Genomic DNA, 19,976 nt, shown 5'->3' with positions numbered 1-19,976 from the left:
CTTTTTTTTAGAGAGAGGGGGAGAGAAAGAGAGAGGAGGGGCAGAGGGAGAGGGAAAGAGAATCTCAAGCAGGCTCCACGCTGAGTGTGGACCCCTACTCAGGGCTCATCTCATGACCCTGAGATCATGACCTGAGTCAAAATCAGGAGTCGGGCACTTAACCAGCTGAACCACCCAGGCAACCCAACACACTTAATCTCTTTTATATTTACTTGACATTAATGTTCTTGGAAATTAATCTGATTAGGTAGGTTAGAAAGTCTTCTAATAAGGTAGTAGATAAAAAGAGAAACCAGGGCACCTGGGTGGCTCAGTCGTTGAGCGTCTGCCTTCGGCTCAGGTCATGATCCCAGGGTCCTGGGATTGAGTCCCGCATCGGGCTCCCTGCTCGGCGGGAAGCCTGCTTCTCCCTCTCCCACTCCCCCTGCTTGTGTTCCTGCTCTCACTATCTCGCTCTCTGTCAAATAAAAAAAAAAAAAAAAAGAGAAACCACATTGTTAGTTGCTTTTAAAGTGTTGCCTGGGGGCGCCTGGGTAGCTTAGTCGTTAAGCATCTGCCTTTGGCTCAGGTCATGATCCCAGGGTCCTGGGATCGAGCCCCGCATCAGGCTCCCTGCTCTGTGGGAAGCCTGCTTCTCACTCTCCCACTCCCCCTGCTTGTGTTCCCTCTCTTGCTGTGTCTCTCTCTGTCGGATAAATAAATAAAATCTTTAAATAAATAAAGTGTTGCCCAATATCCTTTATTTTGTTTGTTTGTTTGGATTTTTTATTTTGTTTCAGCTACATCTGCTATTTTTAAAATGGGCTTGCAACATGTTTTCTCAAATAATATCTACAACAGATCAATGGAAGGCTGGCTTCGATCCTGGATTTTACTTTTTTCAACTTGTTTACCAAAGATTATGAAAGAATCTATTTTCTAGCAAGTTGTTAGACTTACAATGTGACTTATTAATAAAAACCTTTAAAGTAGTGGCCTTAGGTAATTATGCTGAATGATTAATTTCAACATTAGCTGAATTCTTATTATAATTTTGGTATGTTTCATATATACATGGGAGTTTATTTCATATACTTTTATTTTTCAACCATCCACATTATTTTTAAAATGTTTGATAGTCCTGGGGAGTTGTGATTTTTTTTCCTGGCTGAGCATAAAATTCACATTTTAATTTCATATAATTCATTTATAAGCTTTCAAAACAAACCACTGAGCTGTTAAAAACATATAAAAGAGAAAATGTTGCAGAGTTTTTATTAATGGAGCTCAAAACAGACATGTAGTCCAGTTGATGGTTTTCCTTCCCACTTGCCAGGACCTATGTGGATTCTGAGTCCAGTGTGGTAAAGAACCAACATGCGTGGCAGCGCTTAGCTGCTCCTTCCTGATTTCCCTCCATAGTAGTGCCATGGCAAGTCTTGTGGCAGTTTCTGTTGACATCACTGTTGCATTAAATCAGTGGCAGAGATTTTCTTATCTAGAAGACTGTTCCTTTGCCTTCTAGCTATCAGATCCAAGGCTTTCAGTTTGATGTTGAATTGTCACACACACAGAGAAGCTTTCTCTATGAAATACTGAGTAATAGATAATTTTTCTTTCTAGTCTGTCTCTAGATATAATGCTTTAAGTATATTTATGGTAAAAACATGTTAATTCAGATCTTGTTTATTTGAGATTTGTGATAATTACAGTAGGTTCTTATTGAAGTTTACTTTTTTTTAAAGATTTTATTTATTTATTTGACAGAGAGAGACTCAGAAAGAGAGGGAAGAGAAGCAGGGGGAGTGGGAGAGGGAAAAGCAGGCTTCCTGCGGAGCAGGGAACCTGATGTGGGGCTTGATCCCAGGACCCTGGGACCATGACCTGAGCCGAAGGCAGACGCTTAATGACTGAGCCACCCAGGTGCCCCTGAAGTTCACTCTTAATATGTGAAGGAAGGGTTTGCTGATTGATCTTATAATGCAAACAAGGTTGGAAAGAAATTGTTTGACCCAGGAGGAGATGGTGTTTTCAAGTACTGTACTCTGCCAGGAGCCATTTCCATACTGAAAATACACTAGCTAGAAGTGAGTTGTATTTTTAGTTAGAATTTCTGCATACTTCGAATCATGGTTTTTTATTTTTTTTTTTGGAATATTTTTGTAAACATTCTATGATACAGCTTGGTTCTTCCCTTCATTCGCCAAAGTTGGGAAGGTCTCATGCACTTCACATCTATTATTAGTAGTAATCCTTAAAATAAGATAAGGAACTGTTATTGACACCCTTTTACAGGTAAGGTGCAGAGAAGTTAAGCAGCTCAACAAGGATTGTACAGCTATTCAGTGATGGAATTAGGTCAGACCTCAACTCTTTTTTTCTCTGTTAAATTGGATTTACACTTTAGTGGGTGGGGAACACAATTCAGGTTTGTACATAATTATCTTCAGACTTGACTTTTATTTTTTTAAGGTTTTATTTTAATTCCAGTTAGTTAACATACAGTGTAATATTAGTTTCAGGTGTACAATATTCAGCACTTCCATACCAGACTTGACTTCTAAAACATTTCCTAAATTTTCTACCCTGTAAAAATTGGCACCATATAGGATATAGTAAAGAGCACTTTGGAATCAGATGCCTGGGTTAGTTATATCCAGACTCTATTACTTCCTAGCTGTGTGATTTTTGAGGGAGAATTTAAGTAACTTGCCAGGTTTTTTCATTTTTGTAAAATAGGGGTGATATTATTACCTACCTCATAGGGTTATGGTATACTTAAAACAATGCCTGGTACATAGTAAGTGCATGGTAAATGCCAGCTTTTTTTTTTTAAATTAAGGAATTGATTGCATTCTGTTGGCAATCTTCAAAGGCACAACTACTAATAGATAATATTTATTGAGTACTTACTACATACCATGTACTGTGCTGGGTGTTTTCTCTGCATTATCTTATTCCTAGCCTAGCCCTGAAAGATTGGAATTATCACTGCTTTACAAATGAAGACACTTTTGCTTAGAAATATTGAATGACTTATTCTATATACCCAAAAATTTATTTAGCAGGTATTCAATAAATATTTTGAAAAATTAATAAATAGTGGAAGAAGCAAAATTTGAATAGATTTCTAACTGGCTACAAAACATATAATATTTCCACCTTGCCATTCTACCAGAGGTACATATGAAATGAGAGGAATCCTGGGAATACTTTCAAAGATGTGGATGTCCACTCCACCAGACCTACCTTCTGTAGTGCGTGGTAAGGTGGACTATGGTTCTTGGGTCCTTTTGGCCTCTAAAGGGGTGTGTGGGTGGGTGGGGTGTGTGGGTTTGTGTGTGTTGAGGTGTTTCCATTCAGAATAGTACTTAAGCCAATGACAAAGATGCCACATATAATTATAGTCTTGGTGACATTTTCCTATTTTGATGTGAACCTCAGGAGTTTGATTCTCACCTCTGCTGAGTGTAGACCTAAACAAAGGGTCTACCTGAGACCACTGCTACTACCAACCCAGTGCTGGAATGTTTTGTTCTAAAAGGATTGTTAATCAAAATACATGGTGTCTGATAATAGATGTTCATAAATGGCTTTACATTATACTACAAATAATGGCTTGTTATATTCTTTTGTTTAGCTTTACTTAGCAGTGGTTAGCATTGCTATCTGCATTTCATTAGTGTTTCTTTGAACAGCAGACTTTATTCAGTGCATGCCTACAGCTTTGAAATCCTTACCTACCTACTAGATGGTAATTATTGCCCCCAAATTGTTTTGTTTTGTTTGGAAACTCCTTTATCTTAGACCAGATTGTAATATGATATGATAGCATAGTGAATCACAAAAGGAATTTAAGTGTTAAAGAAAATTTAATCATAGTCAAAAACTATTGTGAAGTCAATGCAAAATATGGAGTGGTCAAGTTGAACTAGAGATGTTTGATCAGTTGAGTATTTATAAAGTAGTAATGAAAGGTAAAATTCCATCTACATTATATTTTAAAATGATACATGTGGTTTTGCATGTATATATAAAATATATATTCTAGCATGTATTTAGGAACTTAAAAGTTGGATTTGTTCAGAGTAAAAACACAAAAATGATATTTCTTATTTCTCTTTGTTTTTCTTTAATGCAGTTGAGGTGAGTTTGCTTTAGACTGGAAGTTTTAAAATAAGGGAAAACAACTTACATTGTTCTTTGCTTGTGTAGAGAATGATTTGAAGCCTCTCATTATTTATGAAAGCTATCACAATACCCAGGATAATAGGTGCAAAAAAAAAAAAAAACTGAACTGTGGTAATTACCAGCTATTTTGAAGTTTCCTTAGGATTATTGTCCAATTGATTATGTAAAGTATTTTCCAAAGTGCTCATTATCTTTTAAAATCCATATGAGGGGCGCCTGGGTGGCTCAGTCTTTAAGCGTCTGCCTTCAGCTCAGGTCATGATTCCAGGTCCTGGGATCGAGCCCAGCATCGGGCTCCCTGCTCGGCAGGAAGCCTGCTTCTCCCTCTCGCACTCCTACTGCTTGTATTCCCTCTCTTGCTGTGTCTCTCTCTGTCAAATAAATAAATAAAATCTTTAAAAAAAAAAATCCATATGAATTAAAATTAATTTTGTTTGGAGATGTTTTTGAGAACTTTATCACTTTCCTTGAAATAATTATTGACATCCTGTGTTAATAAGCGGTCTGATAGAAATAGACTTTTAATAAGCAGTCTGGTAGAGATAGACTTTTAAATATGGTAACACCATGAATCTCCATCTGCATTAATTTTAAGATGTGTCTATTTCAATGTTTAAAGAAACCATTTAGTTTCTCATTGTGAGATTTCTTTTTACATGAGGGTGCTTTGCCACTTCATTCTTATATTTGTGACCAATACACACAGAAAGTAAATATAGCAGAATAATACCTATGGATCTAATAACATTTTTCTCCTTAGTGATGCACCAGTAACGAGATCACAAAAAATTAAGGCTGGTATGTATTTCTGAAAAGTAAGGACTTAAAAATATACACATCGTATATACTGAAACGAATAACATGATTATCACACCAAAATTTATTTCTTTATATCAGTAAATATCTAGTGGTTCAAATTTCTGGTTTTGTAAATGTCAAACATTTTTATAGTTTTTTCCTTAAATCAGGATCCAAATAAAGTCCACATATTGTAGTCTACTTTATTCTTTTTTCCCTACATCATTTCTTTAGGACTCAGTACCCTCTGTATGTACCTTATATAATGTCTTCTGAAACAAAACTCATAGATAATATAGCCTACCTACTAATATAATTTTTAAAAATTCACTGTAATGACCATATTGTAATGTAATGAGCATACTGTAATAAAAAGGAAAAATAATTTGTAAAAATAAAATAGGTTTTTATATGTAGGTCCTCAATATGACTATACTAGGAGAAACTAATTGATATTTTTTCCTGCTTATGATGAGCATATCTGGATTTAAGAGAAGCAGTAAGTTTAGAAGTCATTCCATAGAAGTACAAGAAGATGGAAGAACAGATGAAATGATAGACACTGGAATAAAAATGAATATTAGGGGAAATAGTACAAGCTAGACTCATTTGGTATGTCATCCTAATAATTCCTATTGAGTATTTAAAAGTCATGTGGGAAGGAACCACAGCTTTTCAGAGAAATGGGAGACTTCTAGGGATAGGGACAAAATATTTAAGATGAGCCTGGAGCATCTTGTAGTGCCAGAAAATAAGGAAGTGCTCAAAAAACACAATGATGAGAGCATGTCAAAAACTTAGGAGTCATTCTGAAACAGCTCTCAATGGCTAAAACTGCAACAGTTTGAGGAACAAAAGTAGTATTGGATTATAGCTCAATCCATAAATATCCATGAATCCATACTGATGTAAATAAATATCTGAATAAATAAAGAAATGAGGGCAAAAAGAAAAATCTCCCATACAGAGAACTCCAAACAATTTGTATAGATAATCCCCTCTCAAGAAGGTGGCACTTAATTCCCCACCCCTTGATTGTGGGCTGAACTTAGTGACTTGTTTCCAAAGAGTAGAGTGTGGGAAGGGGAAACATAATTTTACAGCAGAGAAACTTAGTAAACACTGTATTGGCCAGATGATCAGGGTTTGCATCATCAGTGATGAGTCATGCTGATGATAGCATGTACCCTTAATATGATATGTTGAGAATGTCACTTTACCCATGTGGTCTTCCTCCCCCAAACCCATAAGTCCAGTCTAACTATGAGATAAACATTAGACCCAAATTGAGGACATTTTATAAAATACCTGACCAGTACTCCTCAAAACTGTTAAGGTCATCAAAAAAAACAAGGAAAATGTGAGAAGCAGACGAGAGGAGGCTAAGGAGACATGATGACTGTTTGTACTATGGTGTCCTGGATAAGATCCTGGAACAGAAAAAGCACATTAGGAAAGAACTAGGGAAATCTAAACGTAGTGTGGAATTTCATTAATAGCAATATACCAGTGTTGGTCCACTAGTTGTGACAAACGTATCATAGTAATATGAGCTGTTAATAATAGAATACAGATAAGAGGTATATAGAGACTATATATTTTATATATATATATAAAATAAGATATATATATTATAGTAACTTTTCTGTAGATCTAAAACTACTCTGCAATAAAAAGTTTAAAAAATAGTTTATTTTCAAATTTGGCAATATCAAAATATAAGCTATATGTCATATGTAAAGTAGCTTTGGTTTGCCTCTGTAAGTGTTAATAAAGTCTTTCAAATGCAAACAAAAAGTCATGGGATACAGGCAGTTTTTTAGTATGTAACTGTTGCATCTTTCTAGCAATCATTCAGTAACTGGTTCATTGTGATAACCCCAAACTCCTTAAAATTCTCAAAAGGCTCCCAACAGGGTACATTGGCCCTGTCTTGACTTCAAGAATCTCTCTGCCTTACCTCTTCTCTCCTGTGTAAACCTCATGTTTTTCCACATGTGAAAAAATTTTCTTGGATTATTGGTGTACCTGGTTTACCTTCTACTGAAATTAATATTTTACTTGATTAGCTATTTTTTAACCTTTTGCTAATCAGGAAAAGTGTTTAAGAAAAGGAAACTGGGGTGCCTGGGTGGCTCAGTGGGTTGGGCATCTGCCTTTGGCTCAGGTCATGATCTCAAGGGCCTGGGATCAAGCCTCTCATCGGGCTTCCCTGCTTAGTGGGGAGCCTACTTCTCCCTCTCCCTCTGCCTGCCCCTACCCCTGCTTGTGCTCTCTGCCTCTCTCTATCTCTCTGTCAAATAAATAAATAAATCTTTTAAAAAAAAAAAAAAGGAAGGGAAACTGAATGTACATGGGTTAGAATGGAAACCACCAATAGTTAGCCTCATGTTCTTATTTTACCTCACAAACAGATACGTAGTTAAACTCTTGGACAGAAGAGTGTGCTATTCTAAACCTTGTTAACAAAGCCTGGTTTCCAGTACTCCTGCTATAATTGTAGTTTCCTGCAGACACTGTCTAGGAATGTTAAACAAGGTGTGAAAATTTTTGAGCAATGTTGTGGTTTATAATAATTGATTTTAAGCTGAATATATAAATGTGTGTGTAAATATGTATATGTATTTACTTAGGGCACATATCTGCCTCGGGCAGATATACTGAAATTGCATATAGCTAAATGACATTTTCTCATTGCTTTTCTGCAAAGAAGTCAACATTTTTCTTTTTGTCATTAAATGTAACACCTTATTTTCATTGTATTATGGGGTCATGTAGTGTGTTAGTACCTGGGTTTGGATATGAGGATGGTTGTAACTTAAGGCCTCCTTTGGTCACATCTCTAAGAAATTATATTTCAAAATAGAACTGTTGTCATACTTGCACTTTATTCCTGTATCTTTTTAGTTAAGATCTTCCATATTTTCTAGTTTACTAGTGTGCACATTCTAAAGGGATCAAGCTCTTGTAATAAGTGGATAAAACTATGACCAGGAATTTAATGAATTAACCTGATAACTCTTCTTTTCTTGCCACAATAAATTGAAATGTTATAATTATCACAGTGTCAACTTACTTGATTCTTTGTTATTACTCCATGTCTGTAAAAGTGTGAAGTTCTGCGGATGTTGATGAGAATGCCTTAGAATTGTCTTCCTGGCTTTTTACTAAATGTTTTCGTCTTTTTCTGACCTTATGTATGCTCTGACTACCAGCCAAGATATGCATTATGTTCTCTGTGAAATGCTTCTGCTTTTTGTACAAAGTGGTATTTCTTAAGCTACCCTCACAGGAATGAAGGAGAGTTTGTTTTGTTTGTCTGCTTTGTTTTGTTTTAGTAAGGTAAGAATGCTTTGCCTGCAAAAAAAAACTTCAAAAAAACAGCCTGTTTAGATTACACATTAAATATCAAGGGTTTGGAGCCATCATTGAATATGTGACTGGCAAGGATGGTTTAACTTTCCAAGATTCTCCAATATCTATCCCAGGTTAAAATCTGTCTCGGGATAGGTGACAACATTTAGGTTGAAGTTATTTTCACAACTTTTCAATGATACTTTTCATAACAAAATTGTATAGATTTGGGATGACTACCTATTTCAATAATACTCTTATAATAATTAAAAACAGAATGTTAGAAGGAAATTGTGTCATTTGCCTGACTTTCAAAATACAGATGGCTTTAGAAGTAGACTTGGAAGCTTTTTTCAGAGTGCAGATGGACACAAGTTCTTCAGTGAAGTTAATTAAGAATAATCATTATATAGCAACCACTGTCTTGTAGGCTGCCATGTAGAAGTAGTATTCTACTTTCCCAAATAAAAATGCCAAATGATGCTTTTCAGGGCTGCTTTTCAGATTTTATCACCTGTACCCATGTCAAAAGACTCACTCCCCTATCTACTACCTAAAAAATATTAAAATATTTAAAATATTAAAGGGTAAAAAAATCTTAAAGGGACAAGCATCTAGGAGGAAGCACTGTATGTGGAAGACAATACAAATTATCTGTAGTCCTGAGATGGAACTGGAAGTCTCCAGTTGTAGTCCAACCTCAGTTCTGTCTTGTATTTGCCATATGTGTTTAAGTCATCTCTTCTCAAGCCCTCAGTTTCCTTATTTAAAAATGGGGATAAGGAAAATACACTTCATAGGGAATTCTGAAGAATAGTCAGTCAATATGCAGTCCACGTAGAAATGGAGTTAACATTTTGACACTGGCAAATAATAGTTTATTAATTACTGAACATGATTTTAAAATTATCTTTATGGAAAGGTTACTTTAAGAATTATATTTCAATTTACAAATGAATTACTGGATATATCTCATATATGTTTGTCTTAAGACATGGCATACAAAGATTATACTGATTTAAAAATGTATCTGTGGTATGGATTTCAGGTAGCTAATTCTTTCTCTGACAGCTTTATTGGAGCATTTCTAACCAGACCAGTTTTTTCTTGAGTCAATGATCACTTAGGTAATTCAGCCTAATTATTAGAATGCTATATCTCACTCTTCCTGCCAGGGAAGGCAATACAAAGGTCCCACAGTACTGCTGTTAATGACTGTCAAACCTGCCGAAGTCTGAACCAGTGTAAGCCTCATCTCAGGAGTAGACTCTGCATATCACGGTTCCTCATACTTCTCAGCATTATTTAATCAGAATGTTCATGATCATCGAAATTTCATTTCTCAGGCTTTGTCAGAAGCTTGGAGTATGAGTTTTGTCATCACAGGCATATACGTGGTATTCATTATTATTAAACACTGAATCTCTGCAATGAAAATGACGGGCACTTATGAGCACTAGAACTCCATTTAAGTGATAAGAATGCATTGATTTTTCATAGGAGAAACAGTCAATTGTAAGATACAAATGAACCAATTCATTTGAGCTTGGATCACTGAAAACTAGAGAGAATCACTGGCAAAACAATGCCTTTTCTCATTCATGTGTTACAAGTGGTATTTGGATTGAGGACAACTGAAAAGCATTAAGACAACAAATTATTTCCCATGTTGTATAGAATGGTTGTTGGAAAATGTACTTTCCCAAAGCTAGTATGCTGGCTTTTTTTTTTTTATTATTATTATTACCAGTAGGTTTTTTCTCCTTAGAGTTCACATTTTGGCCTGCATTTGTGTTTTTCTTGGAAAAATTCTCTATATCCAACATTGGTGCACTTTGTGTAAAGGATGTCAACTCACGTATAAAATTTGGTTTAGAGGAATTTCTAAAATACAGAAATTAAGAGTCTCCTTTTAATCAGAATAACAGTGTAACAATGTTTGACTTTAAAGCTTTTGAGAAAGCTCTTTCACTGTGATTTTGTTGTTATTGCTACTTCTTCAATCTTTTTGATATTGATATGTTTCTAAATGACAGGGGACAATAATATGCCAGATCTTATTCTTTCATTCAAACTTTGAAGATCATTTGGATTTTTTTTGTTTGGCCCTGAGCCATCTATAACTCATTTCTAAAAACCATGTAAATTTTAAACTAAATGAATGCCTTAAAAAAATATGAGACAGCTCTGATTCTGTCAGAGTTACGTAGGGAAAATCATTTGAATTTCGGGTTTTCTTTACTATAAAAGAAAGTTGGGTGATATGTTCTCTGTTAAAACTTAAGTTTCTAGGGGCGCCTGGGTGGCTCAGTCGTTAAGTGTCTGCCTTCGGCTCAGGTCATGATCCCAGGGTCCTGGGATCGAGCCGCATGAGGCTCCCTGCTCAGCAGGAGGCCTGCTTCTCTCTCTCGCACTCCCCCTGCTTGTGTTCCTGCTTTTGCTATCTCTCTCTGTCAAATAAATAAATTAAATCTAAAAAAAAAAACAACTTAAGTTTCTGTGATTCTAAATTTTTCTTAAAGATTTATCTATTTTAGAGAGAGTGGGGGAAGGGGCAGAGGGAGAGAGAGACTCTCAAGCAGACTCCCTACTGAGTGTGGAGCCCAATGTGGGGCTCCACCCCAGGACCCATAAGATCATGACCCAAGTCGAAACCAAGAGTCAGTTGCCCAACCACTTGAGCCACCCAGGTGCCCCTGTGATTCTAAATTTTTAATTCATTCTCATATTTGTTTTAGAAGCAACGAATGGTGAGCATTCCTTTAATTTTTTATATCTACTTGAATGACCCCTAGAGATACTTGGGGCTTCTGAATTTTTAGAAGGTATAATTTTTTTTAAAGATTTTATTTATTTATTTGACAGAAGGTATAATTTTATTTTATCCTGTAAATTTAGTACCAGGCACAGAACTATGTATGTTTTACATGAAGACTTGCTATGCAACAAAAGCAAAAGTTGTATTTTTGATGGTTTAGGTGGATCTGAACTCCCCAAGTTTAGGTCATCAGTGTCAGATTACCTTTACAAATTTTGGATTGGCAAATTCCTAGGATGTTAAGTTACAAATATCTCTCCTTTTTCCTTTTTTCTTTTTCCATTTTCTATAATCTTTAACTACCAAAAACTATAATCGTTGCAAATTAGCAAGCAGGCTGTTCAGCAAGTACCTTCTAACCCCTTGGATAAGTCTTTCTCTGCCTGCCCCTTGGTAATGTTTAAAAAAATTTTTTTCAGGTGGTTCTAAAGTCCTACTATATAAAAATAAGACTTATTTACAAATGAACTCACAAGACCAAAGAAAACATAAATTAGAGTGGTAAGTATAAGTTGTAGAGTATCTGACAAAAACCAGTACTTTTTGTTCTTGATGTTCATTTTTAAATCATACTTGTAAAATCATGGCTTGTGTAATACAATAGTTCTCTCAGTCAATTTTAAATATGCGCAGATGCATCAAACAGATTTGTATTATGGATGTACTTTAAATTCTTAGCAAAAATTTACAGCTGTTTTATAGACCTTTAACATTTGTGGTTTTAATTATATTTGATAAGCAAATTTGAAACACAAACTCAAATACAATTCTTGTGTGCGTCATTGAAACACATCACTAGTTAAAACAGTTTATAACATTTTTTATAAAGGAACATGCTTAGTTTCTCTACACACTGACACTCTTGTTCTCTGTGAAATGAACTGATAGAAAGTTAAAACCAGAAAGAACTTTTAGAAATCTCTTGGTCTTATGCCATCATCTTATTACATGCAAGCAACTAAGCTCAGAGAGGTTAAAGGACTTGTCTAAATTCACATATCTTTCTAGTAGCAAAATTAGTATGACAAAGAACTCAATGTATGAAAGCTCAGGAATAGTATGTTGCATAGATCTTTTCATTGTTTTTAAGGACATCTCTGTTAACAAAAGAGAATGAGTTCTTTTGATAACTGGTGTCAAAGCTAGAGAATGTCTTGATTAACACATACAAGTCTACTTCACAGAATAATCCTCTCATTAACAATGTTTGGTTTAGATTTCATTTTATTATCATCAAATATAAGATTTTGAGAATGCCAAACCCCGATTACAGGGAGTTAAAATGCTATGAACTCCTGAAAAAACTTCTGACAGTCTTCTAAATCTCATTTTCTGAGGCTTTGTGGATTGGTAGTGTAGTCCAGTGCAACAGGATTAAACCCAAATCTAAACACAGAGTAGATTTTATTGTCTGTTTAGAGCTGAACAAGTGGTTTGCTATGTTGAATAGTCCATTACAATTCACTTATTTTAATAATTTGCTGTTTTAAGTATGAACAGTATACATGCACCTAAAACTCTAAGTGTGGAATAATTTTTGACCCTGTATTCTTTAACTGTCTATACTACTTAATGTAACCTTATTTACACTACTGGAATTACTAGAATAAATTGGTTCCTACCACATACAAATATCTGTCCTTGATATGTCAAAAAAATATGTGTTTGAAAAGATCAAGGTCACCGAATTATTTTAAAATTTGTTCATAGAGTTTGCTTACTGTGAGATCCTCCTTTGCACCTATTTTAAATATTGCTTTCTTCCTCTATATAGTAGGTATTATATAATTTATACTGTTCTTGTCTCTTTCCAACATTCCTATGTTTCAATATTAAAGTCTTAACAGTTGGAACCTCTGATTTCAAAGAATATTTATTTAAAATCTAGAGTACAGCAGTGTGACATGCATTCCTCAGTAACTTGATATGGTTTGTAAATTACATGACCATAGTGAGATTTCTGGTAATTATTTTTTAAAATATATGGATGCCAAATAGGGAGAAGTGACTAAATAAAAGTATTTAACAAAATAGAAACAAACATATTAATGGAATTTTTCAAGTTTAATATGTGTGTAGTTCTCTTACATGTGCTGTCAAGTATTCAATAACTAGATGAAAATGGAAAGTAATTTTTCTTTCACTATTGAATTATCATTGTGTGTTTCCTATTGTAAATTTATTTCTAATGGCATTTACTGTCCTTTAGGAATTACTGTCTTTTACATGTTAATTTTTTAGGTATTTTTCAAGATTTGTCATCCTTTAAGAAAGGCAAAATTATGTAACTTAATCACTTGAGAATGAACTGTGGCATTATGCACATTTTCTGATAGCTGCTCTCAAAGATGGAGTAATAACACTTTTCCTTTTCCTGCCACCATAAGAAGTGTGGTCACCTCAGGACAAGCACTGAGTCATACTTCTGGGGCCAGTAGGAAAAGTTTGCTTCATTGACAGCCACCTGGGCTCTTCATGTTCCATGACAAATGGCAAACTGGTACATAGTGTAATTGAAAAATTTCTCAAATGTCTAAGTCCCAGAAAAAAATTAATGTTAAGGAGTGTAAAAACTGAAGTCTATAACTTATTTTGAACCAGTAGATTGGAATTCTTAATTTAGGTATGTTTGTTGTAAAAATTTGTAATTGTAGCTTTGCGCAGTGGCAGTATCGTAGCCAATGAGGTTTATCCGAGGCGCGATTATTGCTAATTGAAAAATTTGTAATTGTGTTTTAACTTAGCTAAATTTATTTGATAACTTAATATGGTAAAACTAAAGTACCTTGTACAGTAAAGAGCTAAAGAATTGAGTCTTGTTTTTATATTTTTTTAATGTGCTAACCAGTCTTAATAACCTAGACAACACTGGACTATGACCCTTAATATTTGTTTCCTCTCTGTAGATATACAGCTGTTAATTTAGCCTAGGTAATTGCTGGACTTCTAATTTAAATGTATATCTAAAGTATTTATTTATACAATTATGAAGAACAGTAATACAATATTAGAAAACTTGATCGATTGTCCTGGTAAATATGAATAAAATTTTAAACCACAGAAACTGCACCCCCTCTACTTACTCAAACAACCTTAAAGCATAAAATCTGTTTTAGAGTATTTTACTAATATGATTGTCAATATCCTTATGATTAAAATAAGCACCTTATAAAAAAAATCCTTTAGGGCGCCTGGGTGGCTCAGTTGGTTAAGCGACTGCCTTCGGCTCAGGTCATGATCCCGGAGCCCTGGGATCGAGTCCCACATCGGGCTCCCGGCTCAGCGGGGAGCCTGCTTCTCCCTCTGACCCACTCCCCTCTCATGCTGTTTCTCTCTCTCTCTCTCTCAAATAAATAAATAAATAAAATCTTTAAAAAAAAAAAACCTTTAATTGAATGGCTTCTTTTTGAATGTACATCCTCAAGTTATACCTTATATATTTGTTTATGAAAATTAATTATATAGCCTTCAAATGAAAGGAAATTTGTCTTAGAGACATTTTCCCTCTCTATGTTTATAGTCATACTTTGAAACATGTATTTTGCTAATTATAACAGCTATTTATGTTTAGATAATACTTATATTTACATGTGGGTTGTTTAGTTATTCATAGTAAAATATAATGTGTTGCTACATAATTAGGTATTTTTAAAAGTTGCCCTACACATTGCAGCCTACCATAAAAACCTTTTAGGATGGTACAGTTGGGGCACCTGGCTAGCTCAGTTGCTGGAGCATGTGACTCTTGATGTCAGGTTTGTGAGTTTGAGCCCCACTTTGGGCAGAGAGTTTACTTTAAAAAACAAAAAAGGATACTGCAGTTATTCTTTTCTTTAGGTAATCAGAATGTGTCTATTCTAATTCTAAATTTGGTCAGAATTTTTTATATTGTTTAATCACATTAATTTGAACTCCTGTCAGGCCTGAACACCATGACTGTTGTATAACTAACCCCCTCTAGTAATCTACTTGAGTGGTCATTCTATTACACAAACCGCTCCAGTACTCACTATATTACAGTGGGGAGGATGTGGGCTTTGAAGCCAAATACACTTAGATGTCAAGCCAGCTGTAACACTTTAAATTCCAGCTTTGCTACTTACTGGTTGTATGGGTTTGGGCATATAATAACCTCTTGAGTTTCAGTTTTCTCCCTTTTTAAAATGAGCAAATAACAACTACCTCTCAAAGAGCATTGAGGTTTAAATAAACTGATCTGTGTAAAAGCCAAACCTCAGTCATTGGTACTTAGTAAGTTCTAAATAAACATTGGCCACAACCAATGGCACCTATAAAAGAGGGCTGTAGTCGGGTTGATAATGTATGCCAAGATCATAGGAGGAACTGGAAAAGTATTGGTTATTATTGTTACCGCCAGGTGTCATGCCAGTGGCCTACAATTACTATAATTGATGATGAATGTAAATAGACTTTTTTTTGAGCCACTCCAATTTAACTTCTTTGAAATTACATAATGAAACTGGAGAAAAATAAAAGATTACTGAGAAGATGACTATAGACATAAAGATTACATAAGCACTTGGTTTATATTAAAGTCAGAAACAAAACTCTGCAAAGAATGGAACACCAACTCAGCATGGCCTACTCATACAAAAATTTCTGATTATGTGGCTCATGACTTGATATACTTGGATAACCCTGTCCTAACCATTTAAAAAACCATACTTCTGAAATGGAGAACTCCACATATTTCCATTTGGCTATATAAAATATTTTATTCAGACTTACCAACATCTGAGTTTTAGAAGACTTTAAGAATAACATCTGGCATATTTGTGCAATAAATACTTGTCAAATGAACGAAAGAATGAATGAAATCAACCCAGCTATTATAACCCAATCTAAGATAAGGACTACTGTTAAACTTCTGTTTCATATGTAAATTTAGGGACATGGCCAGGAATATTTTTCTTCTCTTCCCCCCTTTTAAGACCTAAGAAAGATACATTTTTTTTTTTTAAATTTCAAGAGCAGAGATTTCCCCTTTATATGTTTGTATAAATTAAACATTTTATTGAAAGCATTTCTTCTATGAACTAAAAGTTCAAAGGCTGTTGCCTGAGTGAAAAACCACAGCAAAATATATGAAAACATTATTTTTTCAAAAAATTTTATTTATGTATTTATTTTAGAGAGCACGAGAGAGTGCAGGGGAAGGAGCAGAGGGAGAGGTACAGGCAGACTCTTCATGGATCCTGAGCCCTGAACCAGAGCCTGAGCCAGACACGGGGCTTGATCCCACAACTCGGAGATCACAACCTGAGCCAAAATCCAGAGTTGGCCGCTTAACCAACTTACCCACCCAGGCGCCCCAGAAAACATCGTTTTTAAATGAATACATTTTCTTAGTTATTTTGGGGGAGATGCCTTAATTTGGAAAATTCATTATGAATGAGAAGAGATGAAAGAAACATTTTAAAACTAATATATGTTTTATCACTCCTTCCTTAGTTCTTTACAAGTGTTTTGTTGGTACAAGTATGCAGATAAGTTTTAAAATCTTTTAGTTCTGCTCTTTTAAAATTTTATTTATCTATTTGAGAGAAAGAGATAGAGCATGAGCAGGGGAGGGGCAGAGGCAGAGGGAAAGGGAAAAAGCAGGATCCCTGATCAGCTGGGAGCCCGATGTGGGGATCTTGAACTGAGCCCAAGGCAGACGTTTAACCAACTGAGCCATCCAGGTACCTCTTAGTTCTGCTTTTTAAGAACACCTTGGAATTGAAACATACAGCTATACCTGTTCAAGCTTATTCCTTTTGGCCAAGATGTATCTTTTCTGAGCAATAATTTATTAAGTTAGGAATTCCATTACAAGCTTGGATGTTAGCAGTACTAATAGTATTAGAATGAGTGAGTTTAGAAAACTGGGTTAAGAAATGATCAGGAAAGGGTTACCTTGCTGGCTCAGTCTGAAGAGCATGTAACTTTTGATCTTGGGGTTGTGAGTTTGAGCCCCACATTGGGTGTATAGATTACTTAAATAAATAAACTTTAAAAAAAGAAATCAGGAAAAAGTAAAAAGGCTGGACAGTCCACTAAAAGAATAGTTTTGGAATAGCTGAAATTTGTAAAAAACCATAACCTTTTGAGTTTTTATGTTCTGTGTTCAGAGATAGAGGGTTTTAAAATTGGAACTAATATATGTTCCTATTTATTGATATTTACCTAAGTGCAAACATTTAACCAAAGTGGTGATGCAATGAGCTACTAAGATCTGGCTCAGAGATAATTCATTTTGGCCTTTTTCAAAGCCAGACAAATCACTTGTGGGTTCAGGAAGTGTATTATACAGTAAGAAATGTGTATTTGGTTTTCCTTCCTTTTTTGACCCAGAGCTTCTAAAACCCTTGTAATTTCCTAAGTGATGAGAATGATAAAGGTGTCTTGTAATATTAATGAGCTGATTTGGACCATACCTAACAGTTGGTGGTGGGTTGCCAATGGAGCTAACCATGTGATTAGAGGGTTGGAACTTTCAGTCCATCCCCCAACTTCTGGGGAGGAGAGAGTGTTTGAGATCAACTTCAATCAGCAATGGCCAGTGATTTAATCAATCCTGCCTATGTAATGGAGCATCCATAAAAATCTGAAAGGACAGGGTTTAGAGAACTTTCAGGTTTTGAATGCGTGGATATTTGGGGATAGTGGCCAGCTCCAAGAAACAAGGAAGCTACATGCCCTTTCCCCCATACTCTCTCCCGTGCATCTCTTCCATGTGGCTGTTCCTGAGTTGTAATAAAGCAGTAATCTAGTAAGTAAAATGTTTGCAGAGTTCTGTGAGCTGCTCTAGCAAATTAAACCCAGGGGCGATAGGAGTCGTGGGAACGTCCAGTTTATAGACAGTTGATCAGAAGTAGAGGTAACAACCTGGACTTGGGATTGGCATCCTGATTTGGAGGGGGTCTTGGAACATCCAGTTTATAACTGCTCAACCAGAAGCACAGGTAACAAGCTGGGTTTGCAGTTAGCCTCTGAAGTAGAGGATGGTATTGTGAGACTAAGCCCTTTACATGTGGAATCTGATGCTCTCTGACATACCCTGCATAGTGTCAGAATTGAGTTGAATTCTCTGACACCCTGCTGTATTTGAAGAAGTCTTTTTTTACTCTGACAACAGAAAAGGGCAAAAACATGGCTGCTGCATTTTGTGAAGCTTTTTACTATGCTGTATATGGTTGTGCAGGTTTTGCACTGCACAACTCAAGTGTCCTTGGCTAAGTAAAGGAAACTTCATAAAATTACTGGTTTTACTTATCCAGTAAAATTGAAAAAATTAGAATAAATCATTTATATTTTAGAATGATTTTGTTTATGTTCACATTTAGATTAGGTAACAAATGCTTATGCCAAAAGCTATATTTTAATTTATGATGATATTTAACAGGTTTAATATTTTTAAAGAATACGGTGTTGATATAATTTTTCTATTTTTAATCTAGCAACTAATCTGAAATTTTAATGGCAAATGAACATATAGATTATACTATAACATTTTACAAATAAAAACACATTTTTTGGTATCCCAGAACATGAAAATAATTGACATTTAGTTAGCTCTTAAATATTTTATGCTACAGTAGAAGATCATACTAAAATAGTAGACAGTGAAATTTTCATATTTACTTGACAATTTAATTTTTTGTGCTTGGTTTACCATTCTATTTATGTTTAGGACATAATTCCATATTTACTTGACAATTTAATTTTTTGTGCTTGGTTTACCATTCTATTTATGTTTAGGACATAATTCCTAAATTAATCTTTGAATCCTTAAGCTAGTGATTGAGTATATCAATCATCAAACCTATAAACCTATGAAAAAAATGAAGAGCCAGGAAAACACTGAAAAAGAAAAACTGTTAGGGGATTGGCTTTACCAGACATTAAAACATTATAAAGCTCCTATAGTAAAGACAGCACGGTGCTGCCACATGAATAAACAAATATACCAGTGGAATAGAATAGAAAACCTAAACTAGGCCCCAGCATATGCAGAAATTTATATGATAAAGGTAAAATTAGATTCATATGTCATACCATATACAAGAATAACCTCCAAATGAATTATGAATCTAAATGTAAAAAATGAAACCACACAAGTAGAATGAAACCAGGATTTTAGCTTCGGTGTACATTTTTAAAGAAAATTTCCATACAATAGGAAAATTTTCGTTTAAAATGGCACATTTCCCCCCACATTTTGCAGATGTCATAATTGGCAGGTAACAGGCATAGTGGAAATCTTTTCTCCTTCAGTACTGTCAATCTTCTAACCCAGTACATGTATTTTCTTTTCTAAAACATCACTACCAAAACTATGAATTCATACTGATACTACTTACTTACAATAGACTCATTCCCAGGGCGCCTGGGTGGCTCAGTTGGTTAAGCGACTGCCTTCGGCTCAGGTCATGATCCTGGAGTCCCAGGATCGAGTCCCGCATCGGGCTCCCTGCTCGGCAGGGGGTCTGCTTCTCCCTCTGCCCTCTTCCCTCTTGTGCTCTCTGTCTCTCATTCTCTCTCTCTCAAATAAATAAATAAAATCTTCAAAAAAAAAAAATAGACTCATTCCCAATGACCAGTATAGACTTATATACATCAGCAACTCTACCCTCAATTTTTTTTTACATGAACTTTTGTATCAGCTTATCTAACAACATGAAATATCAAATGCAACTCATGGTGAGACAGGAAATGTATTTTAAATTCTACTGTGACTATGGCTAATGTGTAAAGTTGAATTACAGAGAAAAGGGAGTTAACTGGTGATTGGTTTTAGAAGGACAAACTCCATAAAATTTAAAGAAATCTCACA

At 35.0% G+C, this 19,976-nt stretch overlaps 1 protein-coding gene and 1 pseudogene across 1 annotated transcript in view; both read left to right on the top strand.

The window, feature by feature from the left end:
- Nucleotides 1–19,976, top strand: part of CNKSR2 (connector enhancer of kinase suppressor of Ras 2) — a 269,030-nt gene that overhangs the window by 10,763 nt on the left and 238,291 nt on the right. The window lies entirely within an intron of this gene.
- LOC115945049 (U4 spliceosomal RNA) lies at nt 13,793–13,912 on the top strand (annotated as a pseudogene).

This window comes from Leptonychotes weddellii, chromosome X (assembly GCF_054177405.1).
Source record: "Leptonychotes weddellii isolate Sample4059 chromosome X, ASM5417740v2, whole genome shotgun sequence".
Classification (NCBI taxonomy): Eukaryota; Metazoa; Chordata; class Mammalia; order Carnivora; family Phocidae; genus Leptonychotes; species Leptonychotes weddellii.
Note: the sequence above shows the minus strand (reverse complement) of the source record. Positions and strands in the feature narration are given on the sequence as shown.